This window comes from Pangasianodon hypophthalmus, chromosome 4 (assembly GCF_027358585.1).
Source record: "Pangasianodon hypophthalmus isolate fPanHyp1 chromosome 4, fPanHyp1.pri, whole genome shotgun sequence".
Taxonomy (NCBI): domain Eukaryota; kingdom Metazoa; phylum Chordata; class Actinopteri; order Siluriformes; family Pangasiidae; genus Pangasianodon; species Pangasianodon hypophthalmus.
The window spans coordinates 11138601-11156262 of NC_069713.1; the positions used below are offsets into that span (position 1 = coordinate 11138601).

At 61.9% G+C, this 17662-nt stretch overlaps 30 non-coding genes across 30 annotated transcripts; 15 read left to right on the forward strand and 15 right to left on the reverse strand.

Moving 5' to 3' along the window:
- Positions 1 to 89: 89 nt before the first annotated feature.
- On the reverse strand, positions 90 to 163 carry trnan-guu (transfer RNA asparagine (anticodon GUU)). Its single transcript has one exon. It is a non-coding gene; the product is annotated as a tRNA-Asn (tRNA).
- A 159-nt stretch (positions 164 to 322) lies between these two features.
- Positions 323 to 395, forward strand: trnak-cuu (transfer RNA lysine (anticodon CUU)). The gene has a single exon. It is a non-coding gene; the product is annotated as a tRNA-Lys (tRNA).
- Positions 396 to 1323: 928 nt separating this feature from the next.
- trnan-guu (transfer RNA asparagine (anticodon GUU)) lies at positions 1324 to 1397 on the reverse strand. The gene has a single exon. It is a non-coding gene; the product is annotated as a tRNA-Asn (tRNA).
- A 159-nt stretch (positions 1398 to 1556) lies between these two features.
- On the forward strand, positions 1557 to 1629 carry trnak-cuu (transfer RNA lysine (anticodon CUU)). The gene has a single exon. It is a non-coding gene; the product is annotated as a tRNA-Lys (tRNA).
- Positions 1630 to 2557: 928 nt separating this feature from the next.
- On the reverse strand, positions 2558 to 2631 carry trnan-guu (transfer RNA asparagine (anticodon GUU)). The gene has a single exon. It is a non-coding gene; the product is annotated as a tRNA-Asn (tRNA).
- A 159-nt stretch (positions 2632 to 2790) lies between these two features.
- Positions 2791 to 2863, forward strand: trnak-cuu (transfer RNA lysine (anticodon CUU)). The gene has a single exon. It is a non-coding gene; the product is annotated as a tRNA-Lys (tRNA).
- A 928-nt stretch (positions 2864 to 3791) lies between these two features.
- trnan-guu (transfer RNA asparagine (anticodon GUU)) lies at positions 3792 to 3865 on the reverse strand. Its single transcript has one exon. It is a non-coding gene; the product is annotated as a tRNA-Asn (tRNA).
- Positions 3866 to 4024: 159 nt separating this feature from the next.
- On the forward strand, positions 4025 to 4097 carry trnak-cuu (transfer RNA lysine (anticodon CUU)). The gene has a single exon. It is a non-coding gene; the product is annotated as a tRNA-Lys (tRNA).
- A 928-nt stretch (positions 4098 to 5025) lies between these two features.
- On the reverse strand, positions 5026 to 5099 carry trnan-guu (transfer RNA asparagine (anticodon GUU)). Its single transcript has one exon. It is a non-coding gene; the product is annotated as a tRNA-Asn (tRNA).
- A 159-nt stretch (positions 5100 to 5258) lies between these two features.
- trnak-cuu (transfer RNA lysine (anticodon CUU)) lies at positions 5259 to 5331 on the forward strand. Its single transcript has one exon. It is a non-coding gene; the product is annotated as a tRNA-Lys (tRNA).
- A 928-nt stretch (positions 5332 to 6259) lies between these two features.
- trnan-guu (transfer RNA asparagine (anticodon GUU)) lies at positions 6260 to 6333 on the reverse strand. Its single transcript has one exon. It is a non-coding gene; the product is annotated as a tRNA-Asn (tRNA).
- A 159-nt stretch (positions 6334 to 6492) lies between these two features.
- trnak-cuu (transfer RNA lysine (anticodon CUU)) lies at positions 6493 to 6565 on the forward strand. The gene has a single exon. It is a non-coding gene; the product is annotated as a tRNA-Lys (tRNA).
- A 928-nt stretch (positions 6566 to 7493) lies between these two features.
- Positions 7494 to 7567, reverse strand: trnan-guu (transfer RNA asparagine (anticodon GUU)). Its single transcript has one exon. It is a non-coding gene; the product is annotated as a tRNA-Asn (tRNA).
- Positions 7568 to 7726: 159 nt separating this feature from the next.
- Positions 7727 to 7799, forward strand: trnak-cuu (transfer RNA lysine (anticodon CUU)). Its single transcript has one exon. It is a non-coding gene; the product is annotated as a tRNA-Lys (tRNA).
- A 928-nt stretch (positions 7800 to 8727) lies between these two features.
- trnan-guu (transfer RNA asparagine (anticodon GUU)) lies at positions 8728 to 8801 on the reverse strand. The gene has a single exon. It is a non-coding gene; the product is annotated as a tRNA-Asn (tRNA).
- A 159-nt stretch (positions 8802 to 8960) lies between these two features.
- trnak-cuu (transfer RNA lysine (anticodon CUU)) lies at positions 8961 to 9033 on the forward strand. The gene has a single exon. It is a non-coding gene; the product is annotated as a tRNA-Lys (tRNA).
- Positions 9034 to 9961: 928 nt separating this feature from the next.
- Positions 9962 to 10035, reverse strand: trnan-guu (transfer RNA asparagine (anticodon GUU)). The gene has a single exon. It is a non-coding gene; the product is annotated as a tRNA-Asn (tRNA).
- Positions 10036 to 10194: 159 nt separating this feature from the next.
- On the forward strand, positions 10195 to 10267 carry trnak-cuu (transfer RNA lysine (anticodon CUU)). The gene has a single exon. It is a non-coding gene; the product is annotated as a tRNA-Lys (tRNA).
- Positions 10268 to 11195: 928 nt separating this feature from the next.
- On the reverse strand, positions 11196 to 11269 carry trnan-guu (transfer RNA asparagine (anticodon GUU)). The gene has a single exon. It is a non-coding gene; the product is annotated as a tRNA-Asn (tRNA).
- A 159-nt stretch (positions 11270 to 11428) lies between these two features.
- On the forward strand, positions 11429 to 11501 carry trnak-cuu (transfer RNA lysine (anticodon CUU)). The gene has a single exon. It is a non-coding gene; the product is annotated as a tRNA-Lys (tRNA).
- An 840-nt stretch (positions 11502 to 12341) lies between these two features.
- On the reverse strand, positions 12342 to 12415 carry trnan-guu (transfer RNA asparagine (anticodon GUU)). The gene has a single exon. It is a non-coding gene; the product is annotated as a tRNA-Asn (tRNA).
- Positions 12416 to 12574: 159 nt separating this feature from the next.
- On the forward strand, positions 12575 to 12647 carry trnak-cuu (transfer RNA lysine (anticodon CUU)). The gene has a single exon. It is a non-coding gene; the product is annotated as a tRNA-Lys (tRNA).
- A 928-nt stretch (positions 12648 to 13575) lies between these two features.
- On the reverse strand, positions 13576 to 13649 carry trnan-guu (transfer RNA asparagine (anticodon GUU)). Its single transcript has one exon. It is a non-coding gene; the product is annotated as a tRNA-Asn (tRNA).
- Positions 13650 to 13808: 159 nt separating this feature from the next.
- trnak-cuu (transfer RNA lysine (anticodon CUU)) lies at positions 13809 to 13881 on the forward strand. Its single transcript has one exon. It is a non-coding gene; the product is annotated as a tRNA-Lys (tRNA).
- A 928-nt stretch (positions 13882 to 14809) lies between these two features.
- trnan-guu (transfer RNA asparagine (anticodon GUU)) lies at positions 14810 to 14883 on the reverse strand. The gene has a single exon. It is a non-coding gene; the product is annotated as a tRNA-Asn (tRNA).
- A 159-nt stretch (positions 14884 to 15042) lies between these two features.
- Positions 15043 to 15115, forward strand: trnak-cuu (transfer RNA lysine (anticodon CUU)). The gene has a single exon. It is a non-coding gene; the product is annotated as a tRNA-Lys (tRNA).
- Positions 15116 to 16043: 928 nt separating this feature from the next.
- trnan-guu (transfer RNA asparagine (anticodon GUU)) lies at positions 16044 to 16117 on the reverse strand. Its single transcript has one exon. It is a non-coding gene; the product is annotated as a tRNA-Asn (tRNA).
- A 159-nt stretch (positions 16118 to 16276) lies between these two features.
- trnak-cuu (transfer RNA lysine (anticodon CUU)) lies at positions 16277 to 16349 on the forward strand. The gene has a single exon. It is a non-coding gene; the product is annotated as a tRNA-Lys (tRNA).
- Positions 16350 to 17277: 928 nt separating this feature from the next.
- On the reverse strand, positions 17278 to 17351 carry trnan-guu (transfer RNA asparagine (anticodon GUU)). Its single transcript has one exon. It is a non-coding gene; the product is annotated as a tRNA-Asn (tRNA).
- A 159-nt stretch (positions 17352 to 17510) lies between these two features.
- trnak-cuu (transfer RNA lysine (anticodon CUU)) lies at positions 17511 to 17583 on the forward strand. The gene has a single exon. It is a non-coding gene; the product is annotated as a tRNA-Lys (tRNA).
- Positions 17584 to 17662: the final 79 nt, after the last annotated feature.

A 17662-nucleotide genomic window follows, 5' to 3' on the forward strand; every position in this document is an offset into this window, starting at 1 on the left:
TCTGTTGGCCTCCTCGTTCCTCCGTTTGCCTTCCGCTCAAGCTCGTCAGGGGCGTGGTGGTTCTGGGTGTCTAACAAAAGCTGCCGCTGCGTCCCTGGGTGGGCTCGAACCACCAACCTTTCGGTTAACAGCCGAACGCGCTAGCCTATTGCGCCACAGAGACCTGCCCGTGCCGGGCTTGCTGGCTTTCCCGCTCGCCGCTCGGAAAAACCGTGCGTGCCCTGTTGGGCCGAAAACCAGCCGCGGGGTGCCGGGACATGTTTTGTGCCAGGCCCCTGTGCCAGTGCTTTCTTCAGAGAGGGCGTGGGCAGGCAGCCGACGTGCCCGGCTAGCTCAGTCGGTAGAGCATGAGACTCTTAATCTCAGGGTCGTGGGTTCGAGCCCCACGTTGGGCGCGGAGTGTGTTTTGCGGGGGCGCCCCGAGACGGCAAGAGTTCAACGTTGTCCCTGGAGGCCCCCGCCGATTCCGCCCCTGCTCGGTCGGCTTGCGCTCAATCTCAGGTCCCTGGGTTTGAGCCCCGTGCTGGGTGGTGGTGGTGTTGGCTGGTGCCCTGAGACTGCGTGAGTTCGGAACGGTCTTGGTAGGCGCCCTTCCAGCTGGCAGCAACAGCCGTGTGGTCCTCAGTCCAGCGTCCCGTTTTTGCGAGACGTCCACGGTCGTTGGCTCGAACCCCACGATGGGCAGGGAGTTTTTGTTCGAGGTCGTCTCCGGGGGCGCCTTTCCGAGGCGCATCGCCCATCGGGCTGCGGTTCGGCTGGGCTGCTGGCCTCCCTGTTGCGCGTGAGGCGCTTAATCACGGGGTCCTGGGTTCGAGCCAGCCCCATGAAGGGTCAGGAGCGTTATTGCGGGGGGCTCCTTGAGACGGCAAGAGTTCAATGTCGTCCAGCCCCATGGAGAGGGGAGGCGCGTTTTCGCGGGAACCCTCAGCTGCTCGTTCCTCTTTTTGCCTTCTGATTGCCTTCTCCTGACAATTTCAATATGATTCCACAGTTTTGCTTTCAAATCTGCTTCAACTCTCCAATCTCGACACACGAGCTCGGCTGCCAGATTAATTAGGGAGTGATTACTGGGGTTGTTGCGTCAGCTGGTCCGGCGCTTAATCACATGGTCCGGGGTTCGAGACAGCCCCGTGCAGGGGGAGGAGCGTTTTTGGGGGGGCGCCCTGAGAGTGTGCGCTGGTTCAAAAGGCTCTTGCCAAGACGCACCGCCCTTGCAGCAACAGCCGCTCGCTCCTCTGTTGGCCTCCTCGTTCCTCCGTTTGCCTTCCGCTCAAGCTCGTCAGGGGCGTGGTGGTTCTGGGTGTCTAACAAAAGCTGCCGCTGCGTCCCTGGGTGGGCTCGAACCACCAACCTTTCGGTTAACAGCCGAACGCGCTAGCCTATTGCGCCACAGAGACCTGCCCGTGCCGGGCTTGCTGGCTTTCCCGCTCGCCGCTCGGAAAAACCGTGCGTGCCCTGTTGGGCCGAAAACCAGCCGCGGGGTGCCGGGACATGTTTTGTGCCAGGCCCCTGTGCCAGTGCTTTCTTCAGAGAGGGCGTGGGCAGGCAGCCGACGTGCCCGGCTAGCTCAGTCGGTAGAGCATGAGACTCTTAATCTCAGGGTCGTGGGTTCGAGCCCCACGTTGGGCGCGGAGTGTTTTTTGCGGGGGCGCCCCGAGACGGCAAGAGTTCAACGTTGTCCCTGGAGGCCCCCGCCGATTCCGCCCCTGCTCGGTCGGCTTGCGCTCAATCTCAGGTCCCTGGGTTTGAGCCCCGTGCTGGGTGGTGGTGGTGTTGGCTGGTGCCCTGAGACTGCGTGAGTTCGGAACGGTCTTGGTAGGCGCCCTTCCAGCTGGCAGCAACAGCCGTGTGGTCCTCAGTCCAGCGTCCCGTTTTTGCGAGACGTCCACGGTCGTTGGCTCGAACCCCACGATGGGCAGGGAGTTTTTGTTCGAGGTCGTCTCCGGGGGCGCCTTTCCGAGGCGCATCGCCCATCGGGCTGCGGTTCGGCTGGGCTGCTGGCCTCCCTGTTGCGCGTGAGGCGCTTAATCACGGGGTCCTGGGTTCGAGCCAGCCCCATGAAGGGTCAGGAGCGTTATTGCGGGGGGCTCCTTGAGACGGCAAGAGTTCAATGTCGTCCAGCCCCATGGAGAGGGGAGGCGCGTTTTCGCGGGAACCCTCAGCTGCTCGTTCCTCTTTTTGCCTTCTGATTGCCTTCTTCTGACAATTTCAATATGATTCCACAGTTTTGCTTTCAAATCTGCTTCAACTCTCCAATCTCGACACACGAGCTCGGCTGCCAGATTAATTAGGGAGTGATTACTGGGGTTGTTGCGTCAGCTGGTCCGGCGCTTAATCACATGGTCCGGGGTTCGAGACAGCCCCGTGCAGGGGGAGGAGCGTTTTTGGGGGGGCGCCCTGAGAGTGTGCGCTGGTTCAAAAGGCTCTTGCCAAGACGCACCGCCCTTGCAGCAACAGCCGCTCGCTCCTCTGTTGGCCTCCTCGTTCCTCCGTTTGCCTTCCGCTCAAGCTCGTCAGGGGCGTGGTGGTTCTGGGTGTCTAACAAAAGCTGCCGCTGCGTCCCTGGGTGGGCTCGAACCACCAACCTTTCGGTTAACAGCCGAACGCGCTAGCCTATTGCGCCACAGAGACCTGCCCGTGCCGGGCTTGCTGGCTTTCCCGCTCGCCGCTCGGAAAAACCGTGCGTGCCCTGTTGGGCCGAAAACCAGCCGCGGGGTGCCGGGACATGTTTTGTGCCAGGCCCCTGTGCCAGTGCTTTCTTCAGAGAGGGCGTGGGCAGGCAGCCGACGTGCCCGGCTAGCTCAGTCGGTAGAGCATGAGACTCTTAATCTCAGGGTCGTGGGTTCGAGCCCCACGTTGGGCGCGGAGTGTTTTTTGCGGGGGCGCCCCGAGACGGCAAGAGTTCAACGTTGTCCCTGGAGGCCCCCGCCGATTCCGCCCCTGCTCGGTCGGCTTGCGCTCAATCTCAGGTCCCTGGGTTTGAGCCCCGTGCTGGGTGGTGGTGGTGTTGGCTGGTGCCCTGAGACTGCGTGAGTTCGGAACGGTCTTGGTAGGCGCCCTTCCAGCTGGCAGCAACAGCCGTGTGGTCCTCAGTCCAGCGTCCCGTTTTTGCGAGACGTCCACGGTCGTTGGCTCGAACCCCACGATGGGCAGGGAGTTTTTGTTCGAGGTCGTCTCCGGGGGCGCCTTTCCGAGGCGCATCGCCCATCGGGCTGCGGTTCGGCTGGGCTGCTGGCCTCCCTGTTGCGCGTGAGGCGCTTAATCACGGGGTCCTGGGTTCGAGCCAGCCCCATGAAGGGTCAGGAGCGTTATTGCGGGGGGCTCCTTGAGACGGCAAGAGTTCAATGTCGTCCAGCCCCATGGAGAGGGGAGGCGCGTTTTCGCGGGAACCCTCAGCTGCTCGTTCCTCTTTTTGCCTTCTGATTGCCTTCTCCTGACAATTTCAATATGATTCCACAGTTTTGCTTTCAAATCTGCTTCAACTCTCCAATCTCGACACACGAGCTCGGCTGCCAGATTAATTAGGGAGTGATTACTGGGGTTGTTGCGTCAGCTGGTCCGGCGCTTAATCACATGGTCCGGGGTTCGAGACAGCCCCGTGCAGGGGGAGGAGCGTTTTTGGGGGGGCGCCCTGAGAGTGTGCGCTGGTTCAAAAGGCTCTTGCCAAGACGCACCGCCCTTGCAGCAACAGCCGCTCGCTCCTCTGTTGGCCTCCTCGTTCCTCCGTTTGCCTTCCGCTCAAGCTCGTCAGGGGCGTGGTGGTTCTGGGTGTCTAACAAAAGCTGCCGCTGCGTCCCTGGGTGGGCTCGAACCACCAACCTTTCGGTTAACAGCCGAACGCGCTAGCCTATTGCGCCACAGAGACCTGCCCGTGCCGGGCTTGCTGGCTTTCCCGCTCGCCGCTCGGAAAAACCGTGCGTGCCCTGTTGGGCCGAAAACCAGCCGCGGGGTGCCGGGACATGTTTTGTGCCAGGCCCCTGTGCCAGTGCTTTCTTCAGAGAGGGCGTGGGCAGGCAGCCGACGTGCCCGGCTAGCTCAGTCGGTAGAGCATGAGACTCTTAATCTCAGGGTCGTGGGTTCGAGCCCCACGTTGGGCGCGGAGTGTTTTTTGCGGGGGCGCCCCGAGACGGCAAGAGTTCAACGTTGTCCCTGGAGGCCCCCGCCGATTCCGCCCCTGCTCGGTCGGCTTGCGCTCAATCTCAGGTCCCTGGGTTTGAGCCCCGTGCTGGGTGGTGGTGGTGTTGGCTGGTGCCCTGAGACTGCGTGAGTTCGGAACGGTCTTGGTAGGCGCCCTTCCAGCTGGCAGCAACAGCCGTGTGGTCCTCAGTCCAGCGTCCCGTTTTTGCGAGACGTCCACGGTCGTTGGCTCGAACCCCACGATGGGCAGGGAGTTTTTGTTCGAGGTCGTCTCCGGGGGCGCCTTTCCGAGGCGCATCGCCCATCGGGCTGCGGTTCGGCTGGGCTGCTGGCCTCCCTGTTGCGCGTGAGGCGCTTAATCACGGGGTCCTGGGTTCGAGCCAGCCCCATGAAGGGTCAGGAGCGTTATTGCGGGGGGCTCCTTGAGACGGCAAGAGTTCAATGTCGTCCAGCCCCATGGAGAGGGGAGGCGCGTTTTCGCGGGAACCCTCAGCTGCTCGTTCCTCTTTTTGCCTTCTGATTGCCTTCTTCTGACAATTTCAATATGATTCCACAGTTTTGCTTTCAAATCTGCTTCAACTCTCCAATCTCGACACACGAGCTCGGCTGCCAGATTAATTAGGGAGTGATTACTGGGGTTGTTGCGTCAGCTGGTCCGGCGCTTAATCACATGGTCCGGGGTTCGAGACAGCCCCGTGCAGGGGGAGGAGCGTTTTTGGGGGGGCGCCCTGAGAGTGTGCGCTGGTTCAAAAGGCTCTTGCCAAGACGCACCGCCCTTGCAGCAACAGCCGCTCGCTCCTCTGTTGGCCTCCTCGTTCCTCCGTTTGCCTTCCGCTCAAGCTCGTCAGGGGCGTGGTGGTTCTGGGTGTCTAACAAAAGCTGCCGCTGCGTCCCTGGGTGGGCTCGAACCACCAACCTTTCGGTTAACAGCCGAACGCGCTAGCCTATTGCGCCACAGAGACCTGCCCGTGCCGGGCTTGCTGGCTTTCCCGCTCGCCGCTCGGAAAAACCGTGCGTGCCCTGTTGGGCCGAAAACCAGCCGCGGGGTGCCGGGACATGTTTTGTGCCAGGCCCCTGTGCCAGTGCTTTCTTCAGAGAGGGCGTGGGCAGGCAGCCGACGTGCCCGGCTAGCTCAGTCGGTAGAGCATGAGACTCTTAATCTCAGGGTCGTGGGTTCGAGCCCCACGTTGGGCGCGGAGTGTGTTTTGCGGGGGCGCCCCGAGACGGCAAGAGTTCAACGTTGTCCCTGGAGGCCCCCGCCGATTCCGCCCCTGCTCGGTCGGCTTGCGCTCAATCTCAGGTCCCTGGGTTTGAGCCCCGTGCTGGGTGGTGGTGGTGTTGGCTGGTGCCCTGAGACTGCGTGAGTTCGGAACGGTCTTGGTAGGCGCCCTTCCAGCTGGCAGCAACAGCCGTGTGGTCCTCAGTCCAGCGTCCCGTTTTTGCGAGACGTCCACGGTCGTTGGCTCGAACCCCACGATGGGCAGGGAGTTTTTGTTCGAGGTCGTCTCCGGGGGCGCCTTTCCGAGGCGCATCGCCCATCGGGCTGCGGTTCGGCTGGGCTGCTGGCCTCCCTGTTGCGCGTGAGGCGCTTAATCACGGGGTCCTGGGTTCGAGCCAGCCCCATGAAGGGTCAGGAGCGTTATTGCGGGGGGCTCCTTGAGACGGCAAGAGTTCAATGTCGTCCAGCCCCATGGAGAGGGGAGGCGCGTTTTCGCGGGAACCCTCAGCTGCTCGTTCCTCTTTTTGCCTTCTGATTGCCTTCTCCTGACAATTTCAATATGATTCCACAGTTTTGCTTTCAAATCTGCTTCAACTCTCCAATCTCGACACACGAGCTCGGCTGCCAGATTAATTAGGGAGTGATTACTGGGGTTGTTGCGTCAGCTGGTCCGGCGCTTAATCACATGGTCCGGGGTTCGAGACAGCCCCGTGCAGGGGGAGGAGCGTTTTTGGGGGGGCGCCCTGAGAGTGTGCGCTGGTTCAAAAGGCTCTTGCCAAGACGCACCGCCCTTGCAGCAACAGCCGCTCGCTCCTCTGTTGGCCTCCTCGTTCCTCCGTTTGCCTTCCGCTCAAGCTCGTCAGGGGCGTGGTGGTTCTGGGTGTCTAACAAAAGCTGCCGCTGCGTCCCTGGGTGGGCTCGAACCACCAACCTTTCGGTTAACAGCCGAACGCGCTAGCCTATTGCGCCACAGAGACCTGCCCGTGCCGGGCTTGCTGGCTTTCCCGCTCGCCGCTCGGAAAAACCGTGCGTGCCCTGTTGGGCCGAAAACCAGCCGCGGGGTGCCGGGACATGTTTTGTGCCAGGCCCCTGTGCCAGTGCTTTCTTCAGAGAGGGCGTGGGCAGGCAGCCGACGTGCCCGGCTAGCTCAGTCGGTAGAGCATGAGACTCTTAATCTCAGGGTCGTGGGTTCGAGCCCCACGTTGGGCGCGGAGTGTGTTTTGCGGGGGCGCCCCGAGACGGCAAGAGTTCAACGTTGTCCCTGGAGGCCCCCGCCGATTCCGCCCCTGCTCGGTCGGCTTGCGCTCAATCTCAGGTCCCTGGGTTTGAGCCCCGTGCTGGGTGGTGGTGGTGTTGGCTGGTGCCCTGAGACTGCGTGAGTTCGGAACGGTCTTGGTAGGCGCCCTTCCAGCTGGCAGCAACAGCCGTGTGGTCCTCAGTCCAGCGTCCCGTTTTTGCGAGACGTCCACGGTCGTTGGCTCGAACCCCACGATGGGCAGGGAGTTTTTGTTCGAGGTCGTCTCCGGGGGCGCCTTTCCGAGGCGCATCGCCCATCGGGCTGCGGTTCGGCTGGGCTGCTGGCCTCCCTGTTGCGCGTGAGGCGCTTAATCACGGGGTCCTGGGTTCGAGCCAGCCCCATGAAGGGTCAGGAGCGTTATTGCGGGGGGCTCCTTGAGACGGCAAGAGTTCAATGTCGTCCAGCCCCATGGAGAGGGGAGGCGCGTTTTCGCGGGAACCCTCAGCTGCTCGTTCCTCTTTTTGCCTTCTGATTGCCTTCTCCTGACAATTTCAATATGATTCCACAGTTTTGCTTTCAAATCTGCTTCAACTCTCCAATCTCGACACACGAGCTCGGCTGCCAGATTAATTAGGGAGTGATTACTGGGGTTGTTGCGTCAGCTGGTCCGGCGCTTAATCACATGGTCCGGGGTTCGAGACAGCCCCGTGCAGGGGGAGGAGCGTTTTTGGGGGGGCGCCCTGAGAGTGTGCGCTGGTTCAAAAGGCTCTTGCCAAGACGCACCGCCCTTGCAGCAACAGCCGCTCGCTCCTCTGTTGGCCTCCTCGTTCCTCCGTTTGCCTTCCGCTCAAGCTCGTCAGGGGCGTGGTGGTTCTGGGTGTCTAACAAAAGCTGCCGCTGCGTCCCTGGGTGGGCTCGAACCACCAACCTTTCGGTTAACAGCCGAACGCGCTAGCCTATTGCGCCACAGAGACCTGCCCGTGCCGGGCTTGCTGGCTTTCCCGCTCGCCGCTCGGAAAAACCGTGCGTGCCCTGTTGGGCCGAAAACCAGCCGCGGGGTGCCGGGACATGTTTTGTGCCAGGCCCCTGTGCCAGTGCTTTCTTCAGAGAGGGCGTGGGCAGGCAGCCGACGTGCCCGGCTAGCTCAGTCGGTAGAGCATGAGACTCTTAATCTCAGGGTCGTGGGTTCGAGCCCCACGTTGGGCGCGGAGTGTTTTTTGCGGGGGCGCCCCGAGACGGCAAGAGTTCAACGTTGTCCCTGGAGGCCCCCGCCGATTCCGCCCCTGCTCGGTCGGCTTGCGCTCAATCTCAGGTCCCTGGGTTTGAGCCCCGTGCTGGGTGGTGGTGGTGTTGGCTGGTGCCCTGAGACTGCGTGAGTTCGGAACGGTCTTGGTAGGCGCCCTTCCAGCTGGCAGCAACAGCCGTGTGGTCCTCAGTCCAGCGTCCCGTTTTTGCGAGACGTCCACGGTCGTTGGCTCGAACCCCACGATGGGCAGGGAGTTTTTGTTCGAGGTCGTCTCCGGGGGCGCCTTTCCGAGGCGCATCGCCCATCGGGCTGCGGTTCGGCTGGGCTGCTGGCCTCCCTGTTGCGCGTGAGGCGCTTAATCACGGGGTCCTGGGTTCGAGCCAGCCCCATGAAGGGTCAGGAGCGTTATTGCGGGGGGCTCCTTGAGACGGCAAGAGTTCAATGTCGTCCAGCCCCATGGAGAGGGGAGGCGCGTTTTCGCGGGAACCCTCAGCTGCTCGTTCCTCTTTTTGCCTTCTGATTGCCTTCTTCTGACAATTTCAATATGATTCCACAGTTTTGCTTTCAAATCTGCTTCAACTCTCCAATCTCGACACACGAGCTCGGCTGCCAGATTAATTAGGGAGTGATTACTGGGGTTGTTGCGTCAGCTGGTCCGGCGCTTAATCACATGGTCCGGGGTTCGAGACAGCCCCGTGCAGGGGGAGGAGCGTTTTTGGGGGGGCGCCCTGAGAGTGTGCGCTGGTTCAAAAGGCTCTTGCCAAGACGCACCGCCCTTGCAGCAACAGCCGCTCGCTCCTCTGTTGGCCTCCTCGTTCCTCCGTTTGCCTTCCGCTCAAGCTCGTCAGGGGCGTGGTGGTTCTGGGTGTCTAACAAAAGCTGCCGCTGCGTCCCTGGGTGGGCTCGAACCACCAACCTTTCGGTTAACAGCCGAACGCGCTAGCCTATTGCGCCACAGAGACCTGCCCGTGCCGGGCTTGCTGGCTTTCCCGCTCGCCGCTCGGAAAAACCGTGCGTGCCCTGTTGGGCCGAAAACCAGCCGCGGGGTGCCGGGACATGTTTTGTGCCAGGCCCCTGTGCCAGTGCTTTCTTCAGAGAGGGCGTGGGCAGGCAGCCGACGTGCCCGGCTAGCTCAGTCGGTAGAGCATGAGACTCTTAATCTCAGGGTCGTGGGTTCGAGCCCCACGTTGGGCGCGGAGTGTTTTTTGCGGGGGCGCCCCGAGACGGCAAGAGTTCAACGTTGTCCCTGGAGGCCCCCGCCGATTCCGCCCCTGCTCGGTCGGCTTGCGCTCAATCTCAGGTCCCTGGGTTTGAGCCCCGTGCTGGGTGGTGGTGGTGTTGGCTGGTGCCCTGAGACTGCGTGAGTTCGGAACGGTCTTGGTAGGCGCCCTTCCAGCTGGCAGCAACAGCCGTGTGGTCCTCAGTCCAGCGTCCCGTTTTTGCGAGACGTCCACGGTCGTTGGCTCGAACCCCACGATGGGCAGGGAGTTTTTGTTCGAGGTCGTCTCCGGGGGCGCCTTTCCGAGGCGCATCGCCCATCGGGCTGCGGTTCGGCTGGGCTGCTGGCCTCCCTGTTGCGCGTGAGGCGCTTAATCACGGGGTCCTGGGTTCGAGCCAGCCCCATGAAGGGTCAGGAGCGTTATTGCGGGGGGCTCCTTGAGACGGCAAGAGTTCAATGTCGTCCAGCCCCATGGAGAGGGGAGGCGCGTTTTCGCGGGAACCCTCAGCTGCTCGTTCCTCTTTTTGCCTTCTGATTGCCTTCTCCTGACAATTTCAATATGATTCCACAGTTTTGCTTTCAAATCTGCTTCAACTCTCCAATCTCGACACACGAGCTCGGCTGCCAGATTAATTAGGGAGTGATTACTGGGGTTGTTGCGTCAGCTGGTCCGGCGCTTAATCACATGGTCCGGGGTTCGAGACAGCCCCGTGCAGGGGGAGGAGCGTTTTTGGGGGGGCGCCCTGAGAGTGTGCGCTGGTTCAAAAGGCTCTTGCCAAGACGCACCGCCCTTGCAGCAACAGCCGCTCGCTCCTCTGTTGGCCTCCTCGTTCCTCCGTTTGCCTTCCGCTCAAGCTCGTCAGGGGCGTGGTGGTTCTGGGTGTCTAACAAAAGCTGCCGCTGCGTCCCTGGGTGGGCTCGAACCACCAACCTTTCGGTTAACAGCCGAACGCGCTAGCCTATTGCGCCACAGAGACCTGCCCGTGCCGGGCTTGCTGGCTTTCCCGCTCGCCGCTCGGAAAAACCGTGCGTGCCCTGTTGGGCCGAAAACCAGCCGCGGGGTGCCGGGACATGTTTTGTGCCAGGCCCCTGTGCCAGTGCTTTCTTCAGAGAGGGCGTGGGCAGGCAGCCGACGTGCCCGGCTAGCTCAGTCGGTAGAGCATGAGACTCTTAATCTCAGGGTCGTGGGTTCGAGCCCCACGTTGGGCGCGGAGTGTTTTTTGCGGGGGCGCCCCGAGACGGCAAGAGTTCAACGTTGTCCCTGGAGGCCCCCGCCGATTCCGCCCCTGCTCGGTCGGCTTGCGCTCAATCTCAGGTCCCTGGGTTTGAGCCCCGTGCTGGGTGGTGGTGGTGTTGGCTGGTGCCCTGAGACTGCGTGAGTTCGGAACGGTCTTGGTAGGCGCCCTTCCAGCTGGCAGCAACAGCCGTGTGGTCCTCAGTCCAGCGTCCCGTTTTTGCGAGACGTCCACGGTCGTTGGCTCGAACCCCACGATGGGCAGGGAGTTTTTGTTCGAGGTCGTCTCCGGGGGCGCCTTTCCGAGGCGCATCGCCCATCGGGCTGCGGTTCGGCTGGGCTGCTGGCCTCCCTGTTGCGCGTGAGGCGCTTAATCACGGGGTCCTGGGTTCGAGCCAGCCCCATGAAGGGTCAGGAGCGTTATTGCGGGGGGCTCCTTGAGACGGCAAGAGTTCAATGTCGTCCAGCCCCATGGAGAGGGGAGGCGCGTTTTCGCGGGAACCCTCAGCTGCTCGTTCCTCTTTTTGCCTTCTGATTGCCTTCTTCTGACAATTTCAATATGATTCCACAGTTTTGCTTTCAAATCTGCTTCAACTCTCCAATCTCGACACACGAGCTCGGCTGCCAGATTAATTAGGGAGTGATTACTGGGGTTGTTGCGTCAGCTGGTCCGGCGCTTAATCACATGGTCCGGGGTTCGAGACAGCCCCGTGCAGGGGGAGGAGCGTTTTTGGGGGGGCGCCCTGAGAGTGTGCGCTGGTTCAAAAGGCTCTTGCCAAGACGCACCGCCCTTGCAGCAACAGCCGCTCGCTCCTCTGTTGGCCTCCTCGTTCCTCCGTTTGCCTTCCGCTCAAGCTCGTCAGGGGCGTGGTGGTTCTGGGTGTCTAACAAAAGCTGCCGCTGCGTCCCTGGGTGGGCTCGAACCACCAACCTTTCGGTTAACAGCCGAACGCGCTAGCCTATTGCGCCACAGAGACCTGCCCGTGCCGGGCTTGCTGGCTTTCCCGCTCGCCGCTCGGAAAAACCGTGCGTGCCCTGTTGGGCCGAAAACCAGCCGCGGGGTGCCGGGACATGTTTTGTGCCAGGCCCCTGTGCCAGTGCTTTCTTCAGAGAGGGCGTGGGCAGGCAGCCGACGTGCCCGGCTAGCTCAGTCGGTAGAGCATGAGACTCTTAATCTCAGGGTCGTGGGTTCGAGCCCCACGTTGGGCGCGGAGTGTTTTTTGCGGGGGCGCCCCGAGACGGCAAGAGTTCAACGTTGTCCCTGGAGGCCCCCGCCGATTCCGCCCCTGCTCGGTCGGCTTGCGCTCAATCTCAGGTCCCTGGGTTTGAGCCCCGTGCTGGGTGGTGGTGGTGTTGGCTGGTGCCCTGAGACTGCGTGAGTTCGGAACGGTCTTGGTAGGCGCCCTTCCAGCTGGCAGCAACAGCCGTGTGGTCCTCAGTCCAGCGTCCCGTTTTTGCGAGACGTCCACGGTCGTTGGCTCGAACCCCACGATGGGCAGGGAGTTTTTGTTCGAGGTCGTCTCCGGGGGCGCCTTTCCGAGGCGCATCGCCCATCGGGCTGCGGTTCGGCTGGGCTGCTGGCCTCCCTGTTGCGCGTGAGGCGCTTAATCACGGGGTCCTGGGTTCGAGCCAGCCCCATGAAGGGTCAGGAGCGTTATTGCGGGGGGCTCCTTGAGACGGCAAGAGTTCAATGTCGTCCAGCCCCATGGAGAGGGGAGGCGCGTTTTCGCGGGAACCCTCAGCTGCTCGTTCCTCTTTTTGCCTTCTGATTGCCTTCTCCTGACAATTTCAATATGATTCCACAGTTTTGCTTTCAAATCTGCTTCAACTCTCCAATCTCGACACACGAGCTCGGCTGCCAGATTAATTAGGGAGTGATTACTGGGGTTGTTGCGTCAGCTGGTCCGGCGCTTAATCACATGGTCCGGGGTCCGCCCTTGCAGCAACAGCCGCTCGCTCCTCTGTTGGCCTCCTCGTTCCTCCGTTTGCCTTCCGCTCAAGCTCGTCAGGGGCGTGGTGGTTCTGGGTGTCTAACAAAAGCTGCCGCTGCGTCCCTGGGTGGGCTCGAACCACCAACCTTTCGGTTAACAGCCGAACGCGCTAGCCTATTGCGCCACAGAGACCTGCCCGTGCCGGGCTTGCTGGCTTTCCCGCTCGCCGCTCGGAAAAACCGTGCGTGCCCTGTTGGGCCGAAAACCAGCCGCGGGGTGCCGGGACATGTTTTGTGCCAGGCCCCTGTGCCAGTGCTTTCTTCAGAGAGGGCGTGGGCAGGCAGCCGACGTGCCCGGCTAGCTCAGTCGGTAGAGCATGAGACTCTTAATCTCAGGGTCGTGGGTTCGAGCCCCACGTTGGGCGCGGAGTGTTTTTTGCGGGGGCGCCCCGAGACGGCAAGAGTTCAACGTTGTCCCTGGAGGCCCCCGCCGATTCCGCCCCTGCTCGGTCGGCTTGCGCTCAATCTCAGGTCCCTGGGTTTGAGCCCCGTGCTGGGTGGTGGTGGTGTTGGCTGGTGCCCTGAGACTGCGTGAGTTCGGAACGGTCTTGGTAGGCGCCCTTCCAGCTGGCAGCAACAGCCGTGTGGTCCTCAGTCCAGCGTCCCGTTTTTGCGAGACGTCCACGGTCGTTGGCTCGAACCCCACGATGGGCAGGGAGTTTTTGTTCGAGGTCGTCTCCGGGGGCGCCTTTCCGAGGCGCATCGCCCATCGGGCTGCGGTTCGGCTGGGCTGCTGGCCTCCCTGTTGCGCGTGAGGCGCTTAATCACGGGGTCCTGGGTTCGAGCCAGCCCCATGAAGGGTCAGGAGCGTTATTGCGGGGGGCTCCTTGAGACGGCAAGAGTTCAATGTCGTCCAGCCCCATGGAGAGGGGAGGCGCGTTTTCGCGGGAACCCTCAGCTGCTCGTTCCTCTTTTTGCCTTCTGATTGCCTTCTTCTGACAATTTCAATATGATTCCACAGTTTTGCTTTCAAATCTGCTTCAACTCTCCAATCTCGACACACGAGCTCGGCTGCCAGATTAATTAGGGAGTGATTACTGGGGTTGTTGCGTCAGCTGGTCCGGCGCTTAATCACATGGTCCGGGGTTCGAGACAGCCCCGTGCAGGGGGAGGAGCGTTTTTGGGGGGGCGCCCTGAGAGTGTGCGCTGGTTCAAAAGGCTCTTGCCAAGACGCACCGCCCTTGCAGCAACAGCCGCTCGCTCCTCTGTTGGCCTCCTCGTTCCTCCGTTTGCCTTCCGCTCAAGCTCGTCAGGGGCGTGGTGGTTCTGGGTGTCTAACAAAAGCTGCCGCTGCGTCCCTGGGTGGGCTCGAACCACCAACCTTTCGGTTAACAGCCGAACGCGCTAGCCTATTGCGCCACAGAGACCTGCCCGTGCCGGGCTTGCTGGCTTTCCCGCTCGCCGCTCGGAAAAACCGTGCGTGCCCTGTTGGGCCGAAAACCAGCCGCGGGGTGCCGGGACATGTTTTGTGCCAGGCCCCTGTGCCAGTGCTTTCTTCAGAGAGGGCGTGGGCAGGCAGCCGACGTGCCCGGCTAGCTCAGTCGGTAGAGCATGAGACTCTTAATCTCAGGGTCGTGGGTTCGAGCCCCACGTTGGGCGCGGAGTGTTTTTTGCGGGGGCGCCCCGAGACGGCAAGAGTTCAACGTTGTCCCTGGAGGCCCCCGCCGATTCCGCCCCTGCTCGGTCGGCTTGCGCTCAATCTCAGGTCCCTGGGTTTGAGCCCCGTGCTGGGTGGTGGTGGTGTTGGCTGGTGCCCTGAGACTGCGTGAGTTCGGAACGGTCTTGGTAGGCGCCCTTCCAGCTGGCAGCAACAGCCGTGTGGTCCTCAGTCCAGCGTCCCGTTTTTGCGAGACGTCCACGGTCGTTGGCTCGAACCCCACGATGGGCAGGGAGTTTTTGTTCGAGGTCGTCTCCGGGGGCGCCTTTCCGAGGCGCATCGCCCATCGGGCTGCGGTTCGGCTGGGCTGCTGGCCTCCCTGTTGCGCGTGAGGCGCTTAATCACGGGGTCCTGGGTTCGAGCCAGCCCCATGAAGGGTCAGGAGCGTTATTGCGGGGGGCTCCTTGAGACGGCAAGAGTTCAATGTCGTCCAGCCCCATGGAGAGGGGAGGCGCGTTTTCGCGGGAACCCTCAGCTGCTCGTTCCTCTTTTTGCCTTCTGATTGCCTTCTTCTGACAATTTCAATATGATTCCACAGTTTTGCTTTCAAATCTGCTTCAACTCTCCAATCTCGACACACGAGCTCGGCTGCCAGATTAATTAGGGAGTGATTACTGGGGTTGTTGCGTCAGCTGGTCCGGCGCTTAATCACATGGTCCGGGGTTCGAGACAGCCCCGTGCAGGGGGAGGAGCGTTTTTGGGGGGGCGCCCTGAGAGTGTGCGCTGGTTCAAAAGGCTCTTGCCAAGACGCACCGCCCTTGCAGCAACAGCCGCTCGCTCCTCTGTTGGCCTCCTCGTTCCTCCGTTTGCCTTCCGCTCAAGCTCGTCAGGGGCGTGGTGGTTCTGGGTGTCTAACAAAAGCTGCCGCTGCGTCCCTGGGTGGGCTCGAACCACCAACCTTTCGGTTAACAGCCGAACGCGCTAGCCTATTGCGCCACAGAGACCTGCCCGTGCCGGGCTTGCTGGCTTTCCCGCTCGCCGCTCGGAAAAACCGTGCGTGCCCTGTTGGGCCGAAAACCAGCCGCGGGGTGCCGGGACATGTTTTGTGCCAGGCCCCTGTGCCAGTGCTTTCTTCAGAGAGGGCGTGGGCAGGCAGCCGACGTGCCCGGCTAGCTCAGTCGGTAGAGCATGAGACTCTTAATCTCAGGGTCGTGGGTTCGAGCCCCACGTTGGGCGCGGAGTGTTTTTTGCGGGGGCGCCCCGAGACGGCAAGAGTTCAACGTTGTCCCTGGAGGCCCCCGCCGATTCCGCCCCTGCTCGGTCGGCTTGCGCTCAATCTCAGGTCCCTGGGTTTGAGCCCCGTGCTGGGTGGTGGTGGTGTTGGCTGGTGCCCTGAGACTGCGTGAGTTCGGAACGGTCTTGGTAGGCGCCCTTCCAGCTGGCAGCAACAGCCGTGTGGTCCTCAGTCCAGCGTCCCGTTTTTGCGAGACGTCCACGGTCGTTGGCTCGAACCCCACGATGGGCAGGGAGTTTTTGTTCGAGGTCGTCTCCGGGGGCGCCTTTCCGAGGCGCATCGCCCATCGGGCTGCGGTTCGGCTGGGCTGCTGGCCTCCCTGTTGCGCGTGAGGCGCTTAATCACGGGGTCCTGGGTTCGAGCCAGCCCCATGAAGGGTCAGGAGCGTTATTGCGGGGGGCTCCTTGAGACGGCAAGAGTTCAATGTCGTCCAGCCCCATGGAGAGGGGAGGCGCGTTTTCGCGGGAACCCTCAGCTGCTCGTTCCTCTTTTTGCCTTCTGATTGCCTTCTCCTGACAATTTCAATATGATTCCACAGTTTTGCTTTCAAATCTGCTTCAACTCTCCAATCTCGACACACGAGCTCGGCTGCCAGATTAATTAGGGAGTGATTACTGGGGTTGTTGCGTCAGCTGGTCCGGCGCTTAATCACATGGTCCGGGGTTCGAGACAGCCCCGTGCAGGGGGAGGAGCGTTTTTGGGGGGGCGCCCTGAGAGTGTGCGCTGGTTCAAAAGGCTCTTGCCAAGACGCACCGCCCTTGCAGCAACAGCCGCTCGCTCCTCTGTTGGCCTCCTCGTTCCTCCGTTTGCCTTCCGCTCAAGCTCGTCAGGGGCGTGGTGGTTCTGGGTGTCTAACAAAAGCTGCCGCTGCGTCCCTGGGTGGGCTCGAACCACCAACCTTTCGGTTAACAGCCGAACGCGCTAGCCTATTGCGCCACAGAGACCTGCCCGTGCCGGGCTTGCTGGCTTTCCCGCTCGCCGCTCGGAAAAACCGTGCGTGCCCTGTTGGGCCGAAAACCAGCCGCGGGGTGCCGGGACATGTTTTGTGCCAGGCCCCTGTGCCAGTGCTTTCTTCAGAGAGGGCGTGGGCAGGCAGCCGACGTGCCCGGCTAGCTCAGTCGGTAGAGCATGAGACTCTTAATCTCAGGGTCGTGGGTTCGAGCCCCACGTTGGGCGCGGAGTGTTTTTTGCGGGGGCGCCCCGAGACGGCAAGAGTTCAACGTTGTCCCTGGAGGCCCCCGCCGATTCCGCCCCTGCTCGGTCGGCTTGCGCTCAATCTCAGGTCCCTGGGTTTGAGCCCCGTGCTGGGTGGTGGTGGTGTTGGCTGGTGCCCTGAGACTGCGTGAGTTCGGAACGGTCTTGGTAGGCGCCCTTCCAGCTGGCAGCAACAGCCGTGTGGTCCTCAGTCCAGCGTCCCGTTTTTGCGAGACGTCCACGGTCGTTGGCTCGAACCCCACGATGGGCAGGGAGTTTTTGTTCGAGGTCGTCTCCGGGGGCGCCTTTCCGAGGCGCATCGCCCATCGGGCTGCGGTTCGGCTGGGCTGCTGGCCTCCCTGTTGCGCGTGAGGCGCTTAATCACGGGGTCCTGGGTTCGAGCCAGCCCCATGAAGGGTCAGGAGCGTTATTGCGGGGGGCTCCTTGAGACGGCAAGAGTTCAATGTCGTCCAGCCCCATGGAGAGGGGAGGCGCGTTTTCGCGGGAACCCTCAGCTGCTCGTTCCTCTTTTTGCCTTCTGATTGCCTTCTTCTGACAATTTCAATATGATTCCACAGTTTTGCTTTCAAATCTGCTTCAACTCTCCAATCTCGACACACGAGCTCGGCTGCCAGATTAATTAGGGAGTGATTACTGGGGTTGTTGCGTCAGCTGGTCCGGCGCTTAATCACATGGTCCGGGGTTCGAGACAGCCCCGTGCAGGGGGAGGAGCGTTTTTGGGGGGGCGCCCTGAGAGTGTGCGCTGGTTCAAAAGGCTCTTGCCAAGACGCACCGCCCTTGCAGCAACAGCCGCTCGCTCCTCTGTTGGCCTCCTCGTTCCTCCGTTTGCCTTCCGCTCAAGCTCGTCAGGGGCGTGGTGGTTCTGGGTGTCTAACAAAAGCTGCCGCTGCGTCCCTGGGTGGGCTCGAACCACCAACCTTTCGGTTAACAGCCGAACGCGCTAGCCTATTGCGCCACAGAGACCTGCCCGTGCCGGGCTTGCTGGCTTTCCCGCTCGCCGCTCGGAAAAACCGTGCGTGCCCTGTTGGGCCGAAAACCAGCCGCGGGGTGCCGGGACATGTTTTGTGCCAGGCCCCTGTGCCAGTGCTTTCTTCAGAGAGGGCGTGGGCAGGCAGCCGACGTGCCCGGCTAGCTCAGTCGGTAGAGCATGAGACTCTTAATCTCAGGGTCGTGGGTTCGAGCCCCACGTTGGGCGCGGAGTGTTTTTTGCGGGGGCGCCCCGAGACGGCAAGAGTTCAACGTTGTCCCTGGAGGCCCCCGCCGATTCCGCCCCT